General features: G+C 46.4%; 1 long non-coding RNA gene across 2 annotated transcripts in view; it reads right to left on the reverse strand.

The window, feature by feature from the left end:
- Positions 1–217: 217 nt before the first annotated feature.
- The window catches only part of LOC140690146 (uncharacterized), a 242,317-nt gene continuing 222,897 nt past the window's right edge, over positions 218–19,637 (reverse strand). For both annotated transcript variants that reach the window (XR_012065330.1, XR_012065331.1), the window contains one exon: positions 218–291. This is a non-coding gene — a long non-coding RNA (uncharacterized lncRNA). The remainder of the gene's footprint in view (positions 292–19,637) is intronic.

A 19,637-nucleotide genomic window follows, 5' to 3' on the forward strand; every position in this document is an offset into this window, starting at 1 on the left:
TACTCCGTGTAATTCACATTTAAGCTCTGTTGATTTTGAGGTTTCCCCGGTAACATGCCAAAGGATGCGACACGAGTAAGTGAAGTGAATTCTGTGACACAGGCCGTGGGGACGCAGAATACAACAGAAGGGAAAGGAGGAGCTATTCCCTACCTAAGGCCGTAATGTAACCGTTCATGCTTCATTCCAAGTGGCTTTCTCATCTTCCACCAGAGGAACTCATATCCTTGGTTTGCAGCACCATAAATGTCTTTCCATCAGTATCTTCCTTTCTTTCTAATTTAATGGAAACTAAAACATTTAAAAGCCACAATAATTTGAGTTAATGTGATTTTAAAAATGAAATGTATGTCATTATACATTTATAATGCATAAAATATTATGTTTACAAAATACTGTGCTATGCTGTGATATTTAAGCAACAGATGTGAAAATCTTCTCACTCACACCAGTTGTATGTTTGTGTTCCATCTCTAGTTTACAATAAAAGCTGATAAGCGTTTTTTCTTCTGTTAAGCGACTTGTTTCTTTGTTCCTTTTCATATTGGTTTGACCATATGTTTGATCGGGATTAAATAGATCAAGGCTCATTGTATTTGTGTGTTAACTTTATTAAACCTGTAATTTTATACATAGATCTTCTAGTGTTATGGAAAATTAGCTACCGAGCATAATTATGCCATCCTTGCTCCTTAATAGACTTACTTTACACCTTCACCACCGACGTGATCTCTTTCTTTTTCCCATGTTGAATTCTCAGGGGAGAAGCGGACTCCCCTCAGTTATGCCACTTCGGGAGGGGAATTTATCTCCTGTGTTTCTGTTTAAATCTGTTACCTTAAACTGCTTGGTTTTAAAAACTCTGACTTGGCTCCCATTGTACCAGAATCATAGGCCAGAGCAGACGTGCAGAGAAGCTTAAATTTCCAAGTGGAAGTCCATGATTTAAGAGGGGACCTACTAGGTTAACCCCATGCCCAATCCCCAAATCGTATCAAAGATGTCTCCTGCAGCGCCCCTGCACCCCTGCGAGTCTCCCTAAGGACTCCAGCGTCCGCCCTCCTCCGGCAGCCCCACGCTTAGGTAAAGCCAGCCCTGCCCGCTACCTGAGGATGCGTGGGAACGGGACCGCGCTGACTCTCCCTCCCGCACGTGTGTCTGGCCTTCTGACCAGCACGTAACTCGTGCTGAGTACACAATACTCATTCCTGTGGCAGCTGGGGGAGCGCTCAACGGCAGTGAGAGAAACTACGGCGTGTGTGCTGAGCTGACTTTCACGTGTCCGGTGACTTACGACGCCTTGTGAAGAGCGAAGGCTGAAGCTAGGAGTGCATAAGGCATATTCTAGAGTACACTTACACTTTTTTTTGCCCCAGCCCAGCGTAGAGCTCTGCCCAGTTATGCAGTGATCTGCGGGCTCCCCTCTTCCCACCCTCCCCTTTTCTCTGCCACCCAGAGAAGGGACTGCCAGTCCCCGTCTATGCAGACTCTGAGATGCATCTGAGGTGGGCACGCGCAAGAGCACCTGTGCTCAACCTCTGAATCACGGCCGGCTGTGTTTGCTGTGGTTTCTTCCCTGACTTGGTGGCTCAGTTCCTGTAATTAGACTCTTGGCCTGTGATCCAGCACCACTCTGTCCTCAGTTGTAGCAAATATACACACACACACACACACACACCCAACATATAAAACAGATAAACAACAAGGTCCAACTGACTCGCACAGGGAACTGTACTGAATATCCTGTAATAAACCATAAAAGAAAATATTATGGAAAAGGATCTATATATGTGTATAACTGGATCACTGTGCTGTCCACCAGAAACTAACAGAACATTGTAAATTAACTGTACTTCAATAAAATAGGGGAATTGTTTTTTCCAGCATGTAGAAAAAAAGTATTACCAAGATGTCACCTAAATCTGTTAAAACAGGGCCTTGAGGGAAATTTACTTTTGTGTTTATAATCTTTTGCTTCTGGTGCACAGGAGAAAAAGTCGGGGTAATGTGCTGTGATACTAATTCAGAAGGATCTTAGTTTGGGTAACTGTCTGCGGCAGAGTTCTCTCTCACTAAGCAACGGTTTCACTCGTGCTGAAGGAGGAATCAGAGAACAGGCAAAAATCAGAAAATCGTATATCACAACTGATTCAGAAGAGACAGCCCGAGAGAGGTCAAAGGATTAATAAGCAATGTCATTTCCGCTTAATATAACTGTCAAAGCTGGGGGGGTGGCTCTCAACTTCATTTTGTCCACAAAATTTCTTTGAGAAATTAACATCCAGGAAAAGAAAAACCCTCCCAAACTATTATTTTAGGAAAGAAGTTTTCCTCAGGGCAGTTGCAAAAAGGGCCACGTTTCTTGGTTAGGTTCTCATCATGCAATTTATTTTGTTGTCTACTAAACACGTTAATTTTTTAGGAAAAAAAAGGATATATTGTTTGGCAGTTAAAAAGAATTGCTTCATCAAGAGCTCACTCAATTTCTTCATGAAAAGAAAAAGTGCCCAGGGAAGACTGCAAACCTGATACTTCATTTTGAATTTGATGACTCTTACGAGAAATTACTTAAGCAAAGATGTGCTGAAGGTGTATTAGACCCCTGCTGTGACTGTCTTCAGAGCAAAGCTTTGTGAAGGGCTTGTGGAAGACACGTTGTGGAAATTAAGCCCGAAGTCTCAAGACTGGGCTGAAACACTGCTGAAACGCGTTTTAATTTTATGTATATTCTGTAGTACGAAAAACGTTCACGAAACCCTGAGAGTCAGAGATGATTCAGATTCTTGGCAAATCTGTCATACGAGAGGAAGTAAAGACAACGTTTATCGGGTTGCATGTGTTGATTTCATGGAGTGACGTAGGATCACGTTTGGACTTGTCCTGGGCAGGCAGAGTGACATCTGAGCAGGTGACATTCTAAGCAGGAGATGGTTAGGAAGATGGTGCAAGTTACGCTTTCCACCTGGTGAACAAAGGGCCTGCCAGGGAGGCTGGTGCTACTGCAGTAGCTCAGGGGTGCAGTCCTGGGCCTGAACCCGAGTGCAGGAAGTCAGAATGGGAAGGAGGGAAAATGGAGCAATGAACCTGCGGTCAGTTGTCTGGACTCAATGTCAAGTCTCAGAAATGGGGAGAAAAATGACTTTGCTTTTTCCATCTGACTCTTTACCCCTTGGGTCCCAATTCTTCACCCCCTTTATGATTATAACAACAACAGCAGACCCTTGTACGGTGTTTGCTTATTTTGATATGCTTTCAAAAGCATTTTGAGCAAGTACAACAATGATTATTTCAACTTTTAATGAAAAGAAAATGAGACTCACAGAGATTTAGGGACTCATCCCAAGAATGCCAGCCAGCCAGCAGCTGAGTTGGGAGAAGACACAGGTCTTCTTATACTGTCGGTTGTTGTTGTTTTAACTTCACAGCCCCACGATGAGTCAGGACCGTCTGTGCGACCCCACGCTGGCAAAAGTCACAGGCTGATTACGTGGCAGAGCGCCGGGTGGTGCACACAGCAGGGAAAATGGCAGGACGATACGAGACAAGGCGCAGGGACAGGATGTGACATCCAGGTAACCCTTAACTTCTCTTTTCCCAGGAAGAGGTTAAATTACACAAACCTTCCCCCAACCCCATGAAAATCAGCGTCCACTGTCTGTGCCAGGACAAAGCGACACTGGAAACTTCAAAACTAACACACAACGCCAGAATTCCGAAGGAAGTTTTACACCCCGTGCTCTTGAGGAGTCCAACCACCTTCTCAGTTAGACTGCACAGAGAAGAACTTCCCTTTAATCGACTACTGCTGTGCTGCTCTCCGCGTGTAATCGCCAGCCTTCACCAGTGGTCACAATCACAGATTCAATCCGGGCTCAAGTGGAAAATCGCAGCCCTTGAGGACCGTGTCATTGTCGGCCATCCCAGCGCAGGCTCGCTGGACAGCCGGACTTGCACCCCGAGAGGCGAGACGTTTCCACCTCATTATCCTGAGCAGCAGGAATTCCAAATTCTCTCTTAGAAAAATAGGTCAGTACTGGGGGCATAGGAGGGCACTAAAACCGAAGCCATCTGGCTGGTGATGAGGAAAAACACTTGTGTTATCACTGAAGGCACAGCGCCCAAGGGGGTAATGAATCATTTTAACACACTGGCATTTATACATGATGAAATGTCTGTCGGTGATGAGCTTTCTAGATTTTATATTATAATTCACATACAGCAACATTTACCTTGTTGGGATCTGGGTCTGTGAGGTTTGACTCGAGCCATCATCAACCTTACTCAGGATAAAGTTCCCCCACTTCCGAAAGTTCCCTCGTGCTTCTCACACGTAGCCATCTGCAAACATCTCCCAAACCCCAGCCCGCCAGCAACCTCGGATCTAATCTCCATCAGTACGCTTTGTCCTTTCCCAGGACGGCGTATCAATGGACAAAGCAGTACGTAGCTTTTCAGTCTGGTTGCTTTCATTTAGCAAAGTCAAGTGACAATTAAAAACAAAAATTAAGCAAGAAGACAGTTCCCAGGCTTCTGAGAACTCTGTCTCCCCTACATCACAGCTTATGTGGGAGCGAGCTGAGCAGCAGAGGAGGTGGGGAGGACCTAGGCAGCCTGGTCCCGTGGCCCACTCTCAGGGCTGGGGGAAGGCTCAGGGGCCACCCGGTTTAACCCTTTCATTCCAGACTCGAGGAAGCCATGGCCCAGGGAGAGGCGGGAAAGCAGAGCACTCCGGGCAAAATCAGGGCGAGAGTTCTCACACCCGGTTCCACACACAGCCCTCTTTTGACTTTACTTCCAGCTACATGGTAAGGCAAAGCTTCTAAAATGAAAATCGAATTTAAGATCTGCTACATGTAATATATTGATTCTGGAATTTGACACAACATGGTAAAATGACTATAACTCAATAAAAAAAAGTTTTAAAAAAAGAAGAAATTCTAATTGATAGATATAACTGTATAAAACTGTAAACTCTTCTGGTTAAAATATTTTAAAATAATTAAAATCAAATAAAGGAAAATAATTAAGCAAAAAAAATTTTTTTTATTCTGTAGGCTTCCTCTTAAATTTCAACTTCAAATGAAAATAAATCATTGAAAAGGAAAAATAAGCCAAACCGCAGTGTGACTAGTCTCTCATCTCACAGCACGCTTATTTCCTGTCTTTGTCCATTTGGGCTCCTGCCACAGGCTGGGCGCCTTGTAAACAATGGAAATGTCTTCCTCACAGTTCTGGAGGCTGGGAAGTTCAAGGTCAAGGTGCCAGTAGATTTGGAGTCCGGTAAGGGCCGGCTTTCTGGTTCACAGACGGCTGTGTTCTTAGTTAGCAGAAGGGGCAGAGAAGCTCTATGGGGTCTCTTTTATAAAATCACTAATCCCGTTCATAAGGGCTCTGCCCTCGTGACCTAAGCACCTCCCAGTGGCTTTATCTCCAAACACCATCGCACTGGGCGTTAAGAGTTTAACACACGGATTTTAGGAGAACGCAAACATTCAGTCTGTATCACTTTACATCATGCATCACATAAGGTAGGGAACCGCTACAGCATTTGAACAATCCTCCCTTGAAAGTTTAAGAAAAACAAAGCAGATTGTGATTTAAGCAAAGGGCCCAGGTGTCCAGCCTCTTGCGTGCTCTCTTCTGTCTCTGCTTGTCTGCTGAGACTTCCGCACCAGTGCAGATAACAAGAAACACAGCTAACTCTCGCTTCCACTGTGCCTCAGCCTAAAAGGGCTTGACTCTGAAACACGTCCTGATGTCAGGGTGGCGTGTGCTTTCATGTGAATGAGCAGCTTTACAGGTTTCTGCACAGAACTCTTTGGTTTTTGTTTTTGTTTTTGCTCTTGTTTTTTAACTGAGCCAGATACGGAAGTCGGGAAACTTACGTATGTCTCACTTTTAGTTACTCAGAATTTCTGCACCTGTGACAAAGATGCCCACCCTAACACTTTTCAGACTCTACTCCATCCCAAGTGAAACCTTCTTTTCCAGCTCCTGCTAACAAGAACGCTTTCTAGAGGCTGGGGACCCATGTCTCCCCCGCCTCCCCAGCCAAGCTGACTGCCCCAGAGACGGATGTCAGACACAAGGATTACTGGTCCAGAGTATGGATAACAGACTAGATACAGGCTGGTACAAAATGATAAGCAAAGTCATCAGATAACTTAAATTTTCAAATTGAGTTTCTGATTGTTGGAGCTGGAAGGTTATGATATAGACAGGGGCCAGGGAAGTCATGGTGGGGGAGGCAGGGTTACAAGGACGCAGAAACACGGAAGCAGGTGAAGACAGAGGACAGAGAGGAGCTGGGTCATATTGGTGGTGCTGCCGTGGAGCGCGGCACAGTGCCTTGCCTCTCCCAGCCCAGCAGTTTGGGATTTCCCTGAGACCTGTGCACATACAGTCTATTAACCGCCTCCTCTCCATTGCTGGAGGCAACTTGACTGAGTCTCTCCAGTCTTTGAATCAAAAGAGCTTTGGATTCTACTGCAGCAGAAACTGATGGCAAAGATTGCCCTCACTGATAAAAGTGGGTGGTGGGGATTCTTGAGTAAAAGTGGAAACACTTCTCTCTTAATAAAGTCAAGTTTTTATGTAACTAAATAGTGAATATGTGAGGGGGAAAAATGGGCTAATGAAGTGCCTGAATAAGAATGTTTTAAATAAAGAGCTTTCTTTAAACTCTCAAGTGTAAGCAGTAATACAGACAGTAACTAACAGACGGTTTCCAAGTAGAATTCCAGATAAAATTGCTTTAAATAAAAGAAAAGGCATCCTTGTAATGAGCACATTTATAGAACATTTTTACTAAAGAATACAAGAATATTTTTCACTTCTTGTACATTTTTCTTATAGTTTTCTTCTCCTGAGATGCCTTATTTATCATGTTTCATTTTCAGAGTCTTATTCAGCCTTCAAGGTTTAAGTTAACACATTTTCTACACAACTTTCCCCAAGCTTCCTTGTTTTAAGCAGTTTCCTATTTCAGAGTATCACTGAACTTCTTTCACAGTGTTGAGCATGCTCTATTTGTGTCACAGTCATTTCTATGTTGTACATTGCCTTCTCCTGCCTATAAACCTTTTGAAATCAGGGATATGTCTTTCCATTTAGTATTGGAAGGAAGGAAATAACACCTTGAAATGTTAAGGCACTTTTTTTGTTCACAGGCTCTTGGCTGTGACACTTCCCATTTCAGCCAAGGGCACAACAGACTTCCTTGGGAAGGAACAGGGTTGTCATAGCAGAAATACAAAAAGAAAGGGTCGACAGCCACGTCAGAGACAATATATATGTTAGAGATATTTCAAATTACAAGAGAGGCTCTTTTTAGGGAAAAGGTGAGTACTTGTTAATCAAAAGATAATGACCCAGAGAAGCAGGTGCAACACAGAGACAAAGACAGATGACTGTAAAGAGAATAAACAGGGAGCCAGGTGATTCTGGAGGAGGGGATGGGGACTGGCTGGTTTGGAAGGGCTGGGGGATGAAAGAGACAAGAGGACAGAGGCCCAGGGACTTATGGACATAAAGGCACTTCCGGTAGAAGAGACTGGGCTGTTCGCGTAGGTTATTTCATATGTCATCTACAGCCAGGACCCCAGTGTGAACACCAGGGCAACACACACAAATATCTTGTAACAATATACAATGAAAAAGAATATGAAAAGGAATATCTATCTGTATATCTATATGTAGATATATAAAACTGAACCTCAATGCTGTACACCAGAAACTAACACAACATTGTAAATCAACTAAGCTTCAAAAAATAAAATAAATAAAATGGGGATAATAAAAAATCATCCCTATCTTGTCTTAGTCTGCTTGTACTGCCAGGAAAAAAAAAAAAGACCATAGACTAGGTGGCTTTAAACAACAGACATTTACTTCTTTCAGTTCTGGAGGCTAGAATTCTAGGAGCAAGTTTCCAGCCAATTCGATTCTCAGTGAGAGCGCGCGTCTTGGCTTGTAGATGGAGCGAGCCCTCTGGTTTCTCTTCTTATAAGAGATCTAATCTTAACTAATCCTGTTAGATCAAGGCCTGCTATGGATTGAACTGTGTTCCCTCCAAATTCGTATGTTGAAGCCCTAACTACCCTCCCTGCCCCCTGCCCAACCAATGCTACAGTCTTTGGAGATGGGGCTTTGACCCACTTGAGCTGATGCCTTTACAAGAAAAGAGACGCCAGAACCACCCCCCACCCCCCCGCCGTCATGTGAGGACACAGAGAAGCCGGCTGTCTATAGGCCAGGAAGAGAGTTTCACCAGAAACTAGATCAGCCAGCACTTTGACCTGGACTTCCGGGACTCCAGAACAGTGAGAGATGAATTTCTGTTATCTAAGCCACACGGTCCGTGGCATTTGTTACAGCAGCCTGAGCTGACTAGCACAGAGCCCCATCCTTACGACCGCATTTAACCTTAATTACCTCTTCTGGGTCTAGGACTTCAACATTTAAATTTGGGGGACACATACATTCCACCCGTAACAACAGTTGTTTCAGTGGGGTTCACGTGTTACCTGCACTAGGGGGTCTGCCAAGAACATGCTTCACAGGTACCGGGAAAGGAGGTGCCACCCACACAGGCCTGCACCTGCCCTGACTGCCCAGCAGAGACGGTGCCGCCTCTGCCCGCAGACCTGGCTCAGCCCATCCTAAACCACTCCTCGTGGGCAGCTCCAGTGTCAATGAGACAAACGAGACAAATACATTTCCTTCACATGGAGGAAGAGCCTCTGGTCTCCCCTAGCAAGTGGGGGGGGGTTACAAAGGGAAAGTTCTTTCATCCATTCTTACATCATTTAACAGCACCAAATGGAGGTTCACTTCTATCATTAAAATGGGATAAAACCCATCCTCTCTTTGAGACTTGTCAATTTATATCACTCATATTGTCATTCTAGAAAGATCTGTAAAGTTGGATTGCAAAAGCTCCATTTTTCTTTCTGAATTCCCTCAACATCTGTTTTATTCATCCCATTTTTATTTATGTACTTATTTTATTGAAGTACAATCAGTTTACACCGTGTCAGTTTCTGGTGTGTACCAGTCACGCATATGCAAAAGCTCCATTTTAATATCATCTAGAAATTTAAATCCACCAAGAAGGGTCCAAATGAAAGAGATTAACTTTCTTCTCAAGATCTAGGAAAATAGTGGGTGGAAAATGAGTCACACAGAACCGCGCTGCTGGTCAAAGAGGGCTCCTTGCTTACTTCAATGCCATTCTCTGACTTGCTACTTTAAACCAGTCCTTAATTACCAGTAGGCATGGAGATTACTGATGAGGTGTGAGTAACTGAAACTGCGGATTCTTCCGAATGTGACTTTAGCAGTATGTTTGCGTGTGTATCCCCATTAAAACTTTCAGTTGCGCGTCCAGTTTTCTGCTCCATCTCTTTCTGTGAGATGTGCGCGCACGGTGACATGGACAAAAGCCTCTTGAAAAATGGTCCTGAAAAATCCATGAAGATCGTCATCAGCCCCTTGATGTTTGAGAATTAATTTGCAGGGCTATCTCTCTCTAACCGTGGTAGCGCCGTATATTGTAAAGATGTAGAAGAAATGTTAATGAGAACATTGTGTTTGTCTCAGCCTGAGTTAGAATGAATGATGCAGCACTGCTCTCCTCCTGAGGCTGAAAAGGTCTCTCAGTTTTTCTTGTTGCCATCCCGAGTGATGGCAGCATGACCGCCTGGCAGGATCTCGCTGTGCTTTAGACATAAGCGTCTCCATTTGAACTGGAACTTTGCATCCTGAAAGTAAGGATGACACTGAGGACAGAAAAGGGATGTGCACGGCCACTTCGTCACTATACATTTATCAATATATGAAGGGAACATCTACTGTTTCCCTGTGGTACAAGGACATGCCTCTGTCTGCAAGGTCGCAGATCGGTCTTCGTCTGATGAAGGGCACGCTCTACTGTCCCCTCACTCTCCTTTCCTTCCATCGCGCAGGTTGATGGGAAGAGGAGAGACACAGACAGCAGGCAGGATGTGGGGCTTGAAGGCAACATCGAAACCAAGGAGACAGTGATGGGGTGGGATGAGGGGGCAGGAGGGGCGCTGAAAGTGAGGACAGAGGGAAAAAGCAACTTAAGAAGAGCTCTGGAGGAAATAAAACATGGTGACTAAATAAAGAGCAAAAGAAAAAGAATCAAAGACACTTCCAGCATTTCCACCTGGAAGACTAAATTCTGTTCTGATTCTTGGGAAAGACTTTCTGAAAAATGTTCAAAAAATATTTTCAAGTTCCCAAGTGCATTGGAACAGGAGAACAGATTTGAGCAGAAAACGGTGTTGGTGCAAGCTACAAGGTTGGTAAAATATTATGGGTGACAAACATAAATTGGAAATTGGGAGGGTCACCTCTTTTTCACTTTTTATTGTAAAGACTATCAACAGGTCCTGCTACATAAGGGGAAGTTCACTGGCATAAAGTGAAGCACATATTGCTGCAGGATGGGAAGGAAAAATGACCCTATTTCCCACACTTACTCTCAGTATATACTAAGGAAAAATAAAATAAGAATGGTGAATCCAGGAAGCCATTTTTGAACCAATTCTACAATAAAGAAAGAACTAAATTAGGTCAATCAAGTACTAGTCTTACGAAAATTGTATCTCAGAGAGAATAAGGCATTGCATGATATAATCATTGACACGTTGACAGTGTAATTTAATGCCACCTAAAAATTTGAAATTCTGTAAGGAAAAAGATTCTAGATAATTATAACTGATTGTATTCATTAGTGGAAAGGCTGTGTCAATAAATGTAATGAAATAATAACTCAGTGAGCTCCCAAAATGATATACAGTGTTTCTCCGACACAAATCATTAAGTGTGGCAAAGGAAGGCATTATTTGGAGAGAGTTCTAGAATAGAAAATCACTCTTAATTATATTAGATGGTAAATTGCCACTAAGTTACTGGCCGTTCTCCCTGAAGTCTGACAACGTGACTGTGCACTCTGATCCCTCACCATCAATTAATATTTTACCAGCTGCTTAAGATGAACAATCACAGCATGAGTTAACTTAATTTTGCCTGTGGTTGAAGCGTAATTTGCTGTTCTCCATTACAGTAAAAGCCATAAAACCGTATTAGAAACATCCTGTGACGAGGGGAACACAGCACGCGGGACCACAGCTCCACTGCTGGGTAATTCTCTACACGCAGGATGGAGCTGGTGTTTCGCCAACTCTGATCTTAGAAGTCGTAACTTTCCACACCGCGCTCTTTCATTTCCTTTATAAATTCGTCTGCTGCTTCTGTTCCCGCTCCTGTCTCTTCTCCTGGAGGGTGAGGCCCATTACACTCGGGAAGTAGCTGGGTTGTTTACTGCTCTGCTCCCGGTGCCCAGAGCAGCGCCTGGGCATAGCAGGAACCAAGTGAATGTTGTCGAAAGGAAAAATGAAGCTGGGAGAGGGAACTAAACTAAGCCAGCAGCAGTGAGAACAGAAGTACAGGTTCAAGGTTTATCATGAAGCTCTGCCATCGTGTCGTGGGTCCGCTCCTCGGAGTAACGAGTTCGAAGCCCGGGTTCTGGTTTCCATGTGATGGGAAGCACGACTCATCCACCGGGAATGGCCGAGGCCTTCATGTCAATGAGTGTCCTGGTCTCCTGCCCCGGACACCGCACGACACTCATCTTCATAAATAAAACGCTTAGACACATTTTCGTGATAAATTTTAAGATGGAGCCTGGCTCACTGGACACTGCTGACTGCCATTCCACGGCAGTTACTAGAGGCACATACGAGAACCCCAGGTCCTTCAGGTTATCAGCTTAAACTTCCTGAAAGCAAACTCCCTCTGTCTCTAAATTCCTTCTCTAATATACTTTCTTCACACTTTTCAAAAGTTATTAGTCATACTTCACAAAGTTGAAAATCCCCAATGTTGGGTTTACCTAGAGGGTCAGATAAAATATCTCATGTCCACAGTATGAACTATGTGGAGCCAGACAGCAGCTCACGTTTTTGGGGGGGAAAAACGTACACTTTCAGTCTGACCTGTTAAAAAAAAAAAGATCCCCCTGCACCAAAATGCATAGATGTAGGGCATTCACTGCCCAGGTGAGTCAGTCTTGGGGTCTTTATTTGTAGCAAAGAAGACCTTGCAAAGGTTTCCCCCAGGATGGGCCCAGAGGACAGACGCTGCTCAGTCGCATGTTCCACAAGTCCCTCCTTAGTTCCCCGTGTGAGCCGGCCAAGTGCTTGGCCTCCAAGGTACAGGCAAACAGCCTGGACATGGGTCCCTCTGCCTTCCAGGCCCGAGGGGAGGGAGGTGCGGATAAGGCAAGCTCAGCGACACGTGAGGAACATTAAGGGAGGGAAAACAAGGTGCGATGCTTCTCTGAAGCAGGGGAGCGGGAGACCTTCCTGGGGAAAAGGCACCAACTGAGCGACTTGGTTAATGAAGGGCAGGCAGAAAGGGAGAGGTCCGTGCGGTCCTCCGAGCCTTCAGTACCTAGCTGAGCCCATCTCTGCTCTCAGGCAAATCTGGAGGAAGGATATGTGATGGGCCCAGCTGGGGTCTGACGTCCACCCTTCTTCCAATCAGTGGCCAGTCCAGAACAGCAGGGCCAACAGCCCAGCCACGGCCGTGGCCCAGTGGCAGGTGGAGACACGTCCTCCTAGAAAGGAGGTGGGTGAGGACGCAATGCCTGTCTGGCACAGGAAATGCTTTTCTCTTCTATGCAGAGCCAGAGACGTTCCCCTGGAGGTACCACCAGCTCCCAAGGATGCTGAACCCCGGGGACCCGGAAACACGTCCCTCTGTGACCACTGACGAGGGCCCCCGCAGGACTCGGCACACAGTTGCGTCATGACTGAGACTGATTCCAGTGGGGGAACACAAAGCAGAGTCATCAGAGGAGATGCCCCTGGAGCGAGTCAGGGGGCCGCCAGGGGCAAGCTGCCGGCGGCTCCTCTGCTGGCGGAGCCACACAGGTTGCATCTACACACACTGCGATCAGAAATGAGGTGTGATGGCGTGTGTGAAACCGGGGAAGCTCATCAGAGACGCAGGCCAAGGGTTCTTATCAGGGGCTGGCCTCACAGGTATCCCCCGCCCAGAATACACCCAACTCCAGGCTCCCAGAAGGAACGCGGGCGCACAGCATAAACCATGCTGTTGTGTAAACAGCTCAGTGGCTCATAATGAGCCACTTCTGTTGTCATTAAGTGAATGTTGGCAACACTCCCAATATCCAAACCCCCAGATGCGTCTCAAACATGGTTCCTTGTCCTGGAGAATCGAGGGTCTTGTTCAGCACAGACCATCATTAGACCCACAGTTTGTCCAGAAGGCCGTAGATTTGCCTGTTTCTTTAATATTTCCAAAACTTTCTACCACACCTCCTGGTGAGAATGACTGCATCTTATCATTTACAGGGATCCCTTGTCCTTCGCATCGGTTTAAAGGTTAACCACAGGGAGTCTTGCCTGCTGGAGGCGTGACTGGACAAGGTATGTATCTTCCACGGTGATGTCTGCGGGGTCGCACAGGCGGGGCCGCTGCCAAGAGCAGACCAGCTGACCTTGCGCACTCCCAGTCCAAAGGAGGGACAGGAGGCTTCTCTCCCAGTCCCGGGACGCCTCCATGACCCAGGTGGTCCCTTGGCTCTCCATCTCCTCCCCTTTTCACCTACATGTGTTTCCCTCTCCTGTCCCTCTGCCCTCTTCCCCAGTGTCTCAGCTCCGGCCCGACAGGGCTCCTGACAGTCCTCCAGGAGTGCTGGCCGCAGAGCTGGACGCATGAAGAAAGACGGCCTTGATTCTCAGCACGCCCTTTACGGTCTGCAGCATGGCACATCCAAAACGCAAGCGAGCCTTTCTGCTGCCAGTGCTGCCTGCCTCTCACAGCACACCTCCAGTGCTTAAGTTGCCAACGAAGCCCTGCTTCTGTATTCTGTATCCCAAAGAGTCCCTTCTCACTAGGGAAGGGAAAGAAAAAGAGGTGACGGGGGCAGAAGACTCCATCCTTACCTCTGTCTCTCCCCACTTCTGACGCCCACCATGCTTACTCTGCCTTTTGCCCCCGGTGCCGCCCCGACCAGCTCCAGTCTGCACAGGACTGCGTGGAGGTCAGGGACGACTTCCGCACAGGGACGCAGAGCTTCAGCCTTGATTACCGCTGATTTTGTCCTGACACTTTGCCCTCGTATACAGACGTGTCCTAACTTGAGTAATTTTGAAAGGAATTTCATTTGAAGCAAGACTGACTAAGTTTAAATTGTGGAGAGGCTTTCCTGAACACTAGTGGAATTACTCCCTAACCAGAAACTCTAATGTGACTTTTTTGTACATCCTTGAGAAAAATGAAATCTCTAACTGCTTCTGCTGTTCCTTCAACTCACTAGGAGGCTGAATGTCACGGTGTCTGGAAAAATTAGCTAGCTACACTTGAGCAATCATTTGTAAAGTTATCTTGCAGAAAAAAAATTTACAACTATAAAGAATAGGGTTCTATTTTTCCCAGAACTGTGCTTAATCACCTCGCCCCTGATGAACAGCACTTATCTCTGGGGAAGGGAATGGAGGAGAAGGGGGCTGAAGGGGACTGTCACCATTTACTCCATGTATTTCTTTATTATTTCACTATTTTAAGAGTGTACATGCATATTGTGTTTTCCTTATATACATTAATATAAAATATCTTAAAATCATTTTGAGTAAACTTAAGAGTTCAAGATACATATGTTAACTTTTGATGCGAACACTCATTATGTCGATGGGGGAGGGGAGGGTACAGCTCGGGGGTAGAGCGTGTGCTCAGCATGCACGAGGTCCTGGGTTCAACCCCCGGTAACTCCATCAAAAAATAAATAAGTAAACCTAAAAACTTAATTGTTTCCCAGTTTTTCCATGCAGCGCCGGGCTACCCAGAAAAGTGTGTCTCCAGTCTGAGATGTAGAGCGGTAATCGCGGTCCCCTTTACTGCCTTTTATCGGCGTTCGTCGCTGGTAGTCCCACTGCTTGTCTAGCTCGTGCTGAGAGTGGACAGTGAGCAGAGCGCTGTGTGAAGCAGTTCGTGTGCGTCACTGCAGTTAACTCACGAGACGGGCTTTATCATTTTCCACTGTTCCCAGAGGTGTGCTCGGAGCGTCAGCTGGTCTAAGGACCCTGCCCGTGGCCAGGCAGCTCCTGAGTCAAAGTCAGGCGAGGCCAGCAGACCCAGCCGCACGCAGACCTGCAGAAGGGCGGCGGGGTGGCGTGCGGGGCGCACACACGGGGACCGAGCACGGCAGGACTCACACCTGACCTCTTCCGTGCAGGGGCTGTGTGAACAAGCCGCTTCCCCTCGGGGTCTCAGTGCTCCCATCTGGGCGATGCAGGCCCTACCTGTAAACTGAGAGCAACAACAGAAATGCCTCCTGGGGTGATTATGAAGATTAAAATATGAGGCGATCTTACAAAGCGCCCAGCAAGCGCTCCATGAACATTAGCTACTACTCTGTCTAAGGGGCTGTGCAGAGAACTTTGTTTTATTTACTTACTTATTTATGCAAAGAACAATAAAAGTTTACTTAGACTTCACAAAAAGATGGGTGGGGGGTAATCTTGTCTCCAATTTTACAGACAACTGAAGTTCGGAGAATTTGCCTAACTTGCTCAGGACCATAGAGTTCGGCAGCTGTGACACAAAGGTTCAAATTCAGGTTTTTCTGAATCGATGCCCAAGCTTTGATCTCCACATCCCTGGGGAACGAAAAAACAAAAGTGGACAGAAATGGGCACCAGCCACCTGTGTGACCTCAGGTGAGGCAGGACCACGGCACCGAGCTCTTTCCTTTCTGCAGGCTGAGGGGACACCAGTGCCTCCCTCCTGGGGGGCTTTCTGGGCGAAGAGCCCCTGCACTGAAGTGCTTCATGAAGGGCCTGACCTGCGCTAGGCATGGGGACCACCGCTGCCTCACCAGCATCCAGCGATGCGCCTTTGAGGAGATAACAACTGAAAGTGAAACTAGCAAATGTATGTAAAAATCCACTAAAGTGATTTACACTAAATATATGATATTGCTACTCTTGGTAAGATTCACAAGCACTTTCTCTTGATGTAGTTATGACTGTTCCCAGAGGCTCGGTGTTGCTGCAGCCAGCACCACGACACCCCAGCGTCTCAATACCCACAGCGCCACAACACCCCCCAGCATCATGACACCCCAGCGCCACGAGGCCCCCAGCATCTCAACACCCCAGAGCCACAGACTGAACTTGCTCAGATGTCAGGGTCTTATGTGCAAAGCACTGCTTTAGATGCTGTAGAAATGCCCTTCCTGCCAAAACTTTGTAAAATCCTTTGTTCTGTACCATATTTCCCTCAGTGAGACAGTTATGCATTTTTAAGAATTCTATCACATTCTTTGGAAATTATGGCAAATTTTATGAAAAACATGCTTTCACCAAATCTTTTTGGAAAAAAAAGCAAACCATCTCATTTTCACGTAGACGAACACTTAGGAGGAAAACCAGAGTCAGGAGGGCCTAGATGAGTTTTCTTATTCTTTGCAATTTGGAAAATGGGCAAGAAACCACGTAGGGGTGCAGAATAGGTTCATTTCTGCATGGAAACCAGGTGGAAGAAGAAGATACTCATTATCTCAGAGGCCAGGGAACGTGTCTGGAGGGGGACTCGGGGGAAGCCAGCAGACGCCAGGGTGCTCCCAGCCCATCTGACACCACAAAGGAAAACAAGGGCGCAGAGATAATTTGAGAAAAGCACAAGCAGTGTGAAGGCAAATAATGAAAAACTGCCAGAATCCAATTTTTCCCAGTTACTCTTTCTCTCTTATTTATATATTTTAAAATTGGCGTTGTCTCCTGCTGACAGAGGACATTTTTTTTTAAAGACTTCAATTCTGACATATCTTTGGGTTTGTAAAAGATCGGAGTCTCCACAAAATGAGAGTATAAAGTTGCTTAAATTATTTTCTTAAACAATATTAAAAGTTAAATTACAAAGAACCTAGCCTCATCACTCCAGTGATAGTCTCTGGAGGGTTCTCTCATTTGCACATAAAACCAACTTCTCTTCTACCTTTTGAGATTCGTGCTTCCCCTCCTCCCACCCCGAGTAAGCTGTTAGCTCTGCAGTTTACATCATATGTTGGGTAATTATCAGAAAAATCCATTTGAGTTCAACATTGTTTTATAAACTTTGTATCATTATCAAAATCCTTATCCTTCTCCAAAACCAACAACAACACCTATGGCTCAGATTCTGATCTCATTTACAAGGTACAGTGGGAAAAGTACTGAACAGGGGGCATATGCAGTAATTAAGTGATGCCCCTTTGTCTTGGGCCATGACAGGGAGTTACTGTCCCTTCGTTGAGAAGTTTAGCAATGGTGCCTCGGAGGAGGATCACGCAAGGTATCGGTGCTGAATAACTTTCTTTTGTGTGTGTGTGTGCGTGTGTGTGTGTGTTTTAATAATAATCGTTTTCCAGAATGGAAATGGGTCTAGGGTCTTGGGTTTCGTGGTTTGGGCATTGATTGATCTTCTTGGCATCTGTCTAGGTTTCTTAGCCACCGTTATGATAAAAATCAAACGGTTCAGTAGGTTCTGAAGGAATTATGGGAAGTACACTAGATACAGAGTTTCTATAATGTAACTAGCTTGATTTTATAAAGACATAGCGCTATCAAACTATATCTGAGTGATGAATAGTGAAGACTTGTAAAACGAAGGACAAAGAAATACAGCTTATCTTAATTCTTCTCAATCTTTGGAGGCGACATAATCTTTTTTAAGAAGAGTCCCTCCAGAATGAGTGACCCCGGGGTTTGCCCCTGGAGGGCACACTCTAGAAAGAGAGAGACTGAATTAAGGCACCCTGCATTCGGAAGTGGCCTCAGAGGGGAGAGGCAGGGGTGCGTATGTGGGGAGAGGGAGGAGGCGGGAATGAAGCAGGGACAGGAGGCAGAGGCTGTTGGGGCTGGTGTCCAGAGCACAGATAGATGTAGCTAGAGCAGTTAAGAAGAAATTGTTCACTGGAGACACCCCAAAACCCTCACAGACCAGAATAATGCATGAAAAATATGCAACTGAGAATAACGTGTCTCAGCTACACTGAATAAGCCTTTGTAAAGGTTATTAAATGGCTCAGGTTCCAAGGCTGTCCAGATCATAATCACCTTAATTTTCAAGGAAGACAAGATACAACAGTATCACCTGGAAGATGTACTGTTTGCACCTACATTTAATACGTTGTTTTGCAACAGACCAAGAAAATGAAATTGATCCAGTAGAATTTTCATTAGGTGCCTTTCCACTGCCTTGCCTGAGCTTCACATTTTCCTTTTAATTATGAAAGGAACGAGGGCTGAAAAAAAGCGTTCATCAGACTATCCACGTTATCCTTGCAAATCGTTTTGGTTTCAGCAAACGTTTCAGAAAGTGTTCTTATTGTTGCAGGGAGATTTGTCTGCCTAAAAAAAGATAGAGCCCTCTAAACTCATAGGAACACTGTGGAAATAGTGAAGATGAGAATTTGTCACTTATATGGGATTACATTCTATCTTTAAAGCACTTAAGACCCAACAATGAGACTTGCAGTGAACACACCTCTGGCTCCAATGAAATGAGGTCACAGTCAGTGTTTAGTGGACAAGATGGTTCTTCAGATCCTTTGCCTCTAACTCCGCTTCCACCCTTGAGGTGGGGAGGGTGTCCTGGGGGATCCGTGTGCTGAGGTGGCAGGTTCAGGAGCCCGACGGGCGGGGTGGGAACCCAGTGCTGCCACTCACTGCTTCACACCTTGGCTCCTCACTCGTAAACGGGTAGGGACAAGCAGAGCAGAGGGCTGGTGTGAGGAGTGGATGTGAAAATACGGGCAGGGCGTTCCCACAGGGCGTGGCCCCGACCGGGTGGGCTGGGTGTTCGGGGTGTAATCCCCTTTCTCCTTCCTTCTTCCACAGAATGGGTCTCAGTGCCGTGGCTGGTCCACAGCAAAATGCTGAAGAGAAGAGGTCCGCATCCTTCTAAGCACCTCTCCGTTGGCACTGCCACTTCCCCTGGAGATCAGGGGGCCACGCACCATCCCCGCTGGAGGGCTTTACCGTCCACTGAACTTGACCCGCACCCTGCCTGCCACACAGACGCACCGCAGAGAAGTCCGCTTCTTCTCATCTCACTGGCTTCTTGCTACAGCTCTGGGAAGGAGATGATCTTCTATTACAAACTAGAACACTGAGGCGCAGAGAGGATAAGTGACGGCCTCAGAGTCACACAGCCGCTCCCGGCAGAGCCGGGACTGGGCCCCGGCCCCACGCCGAGCGCGCCCTGCAGCCTCCCGGGGCCCCGCGCAGTCCGCCCGCCGAGCCGGGCCTGCCTTCCCCCGGCCGCGCCTGCCGGCGCCTCCTGCCTCAGCCCACACCCTGCCGCCCTCTCCCCGAGCGCGCGCCCTCCCCTCTCAGCAAGCTCCCACCAAGCAGGAGGTTCCAGTCCATCTCACTGTGACTCTTGAGGAGCTGGCAGTCTTCTGCGGTCAGCAGAACAGCGCCCCACCCCCTGCAAGGACGCCCGTGACCCAGTGCCTGGAACCTCCGAATCTGGCACTTACATAGCAAAAGCGGTCTTTGCAACTGGGATTAAGCAGAGGACCTTGAGATCGGGAGGTT

The sequence above is a fragment of the Vicugna pacos genome, chromosome 29, assembly GCF_048564905.1.
Source record: "Vicugna pacos chromosome 29, VicPac4, whole genome shotgun sequence".
NCBI lineage: Eukaryota > Metazoa > Chordata > Mammalia > Artiodactyla > Camelidae > Vicugna > Vicugna pacos.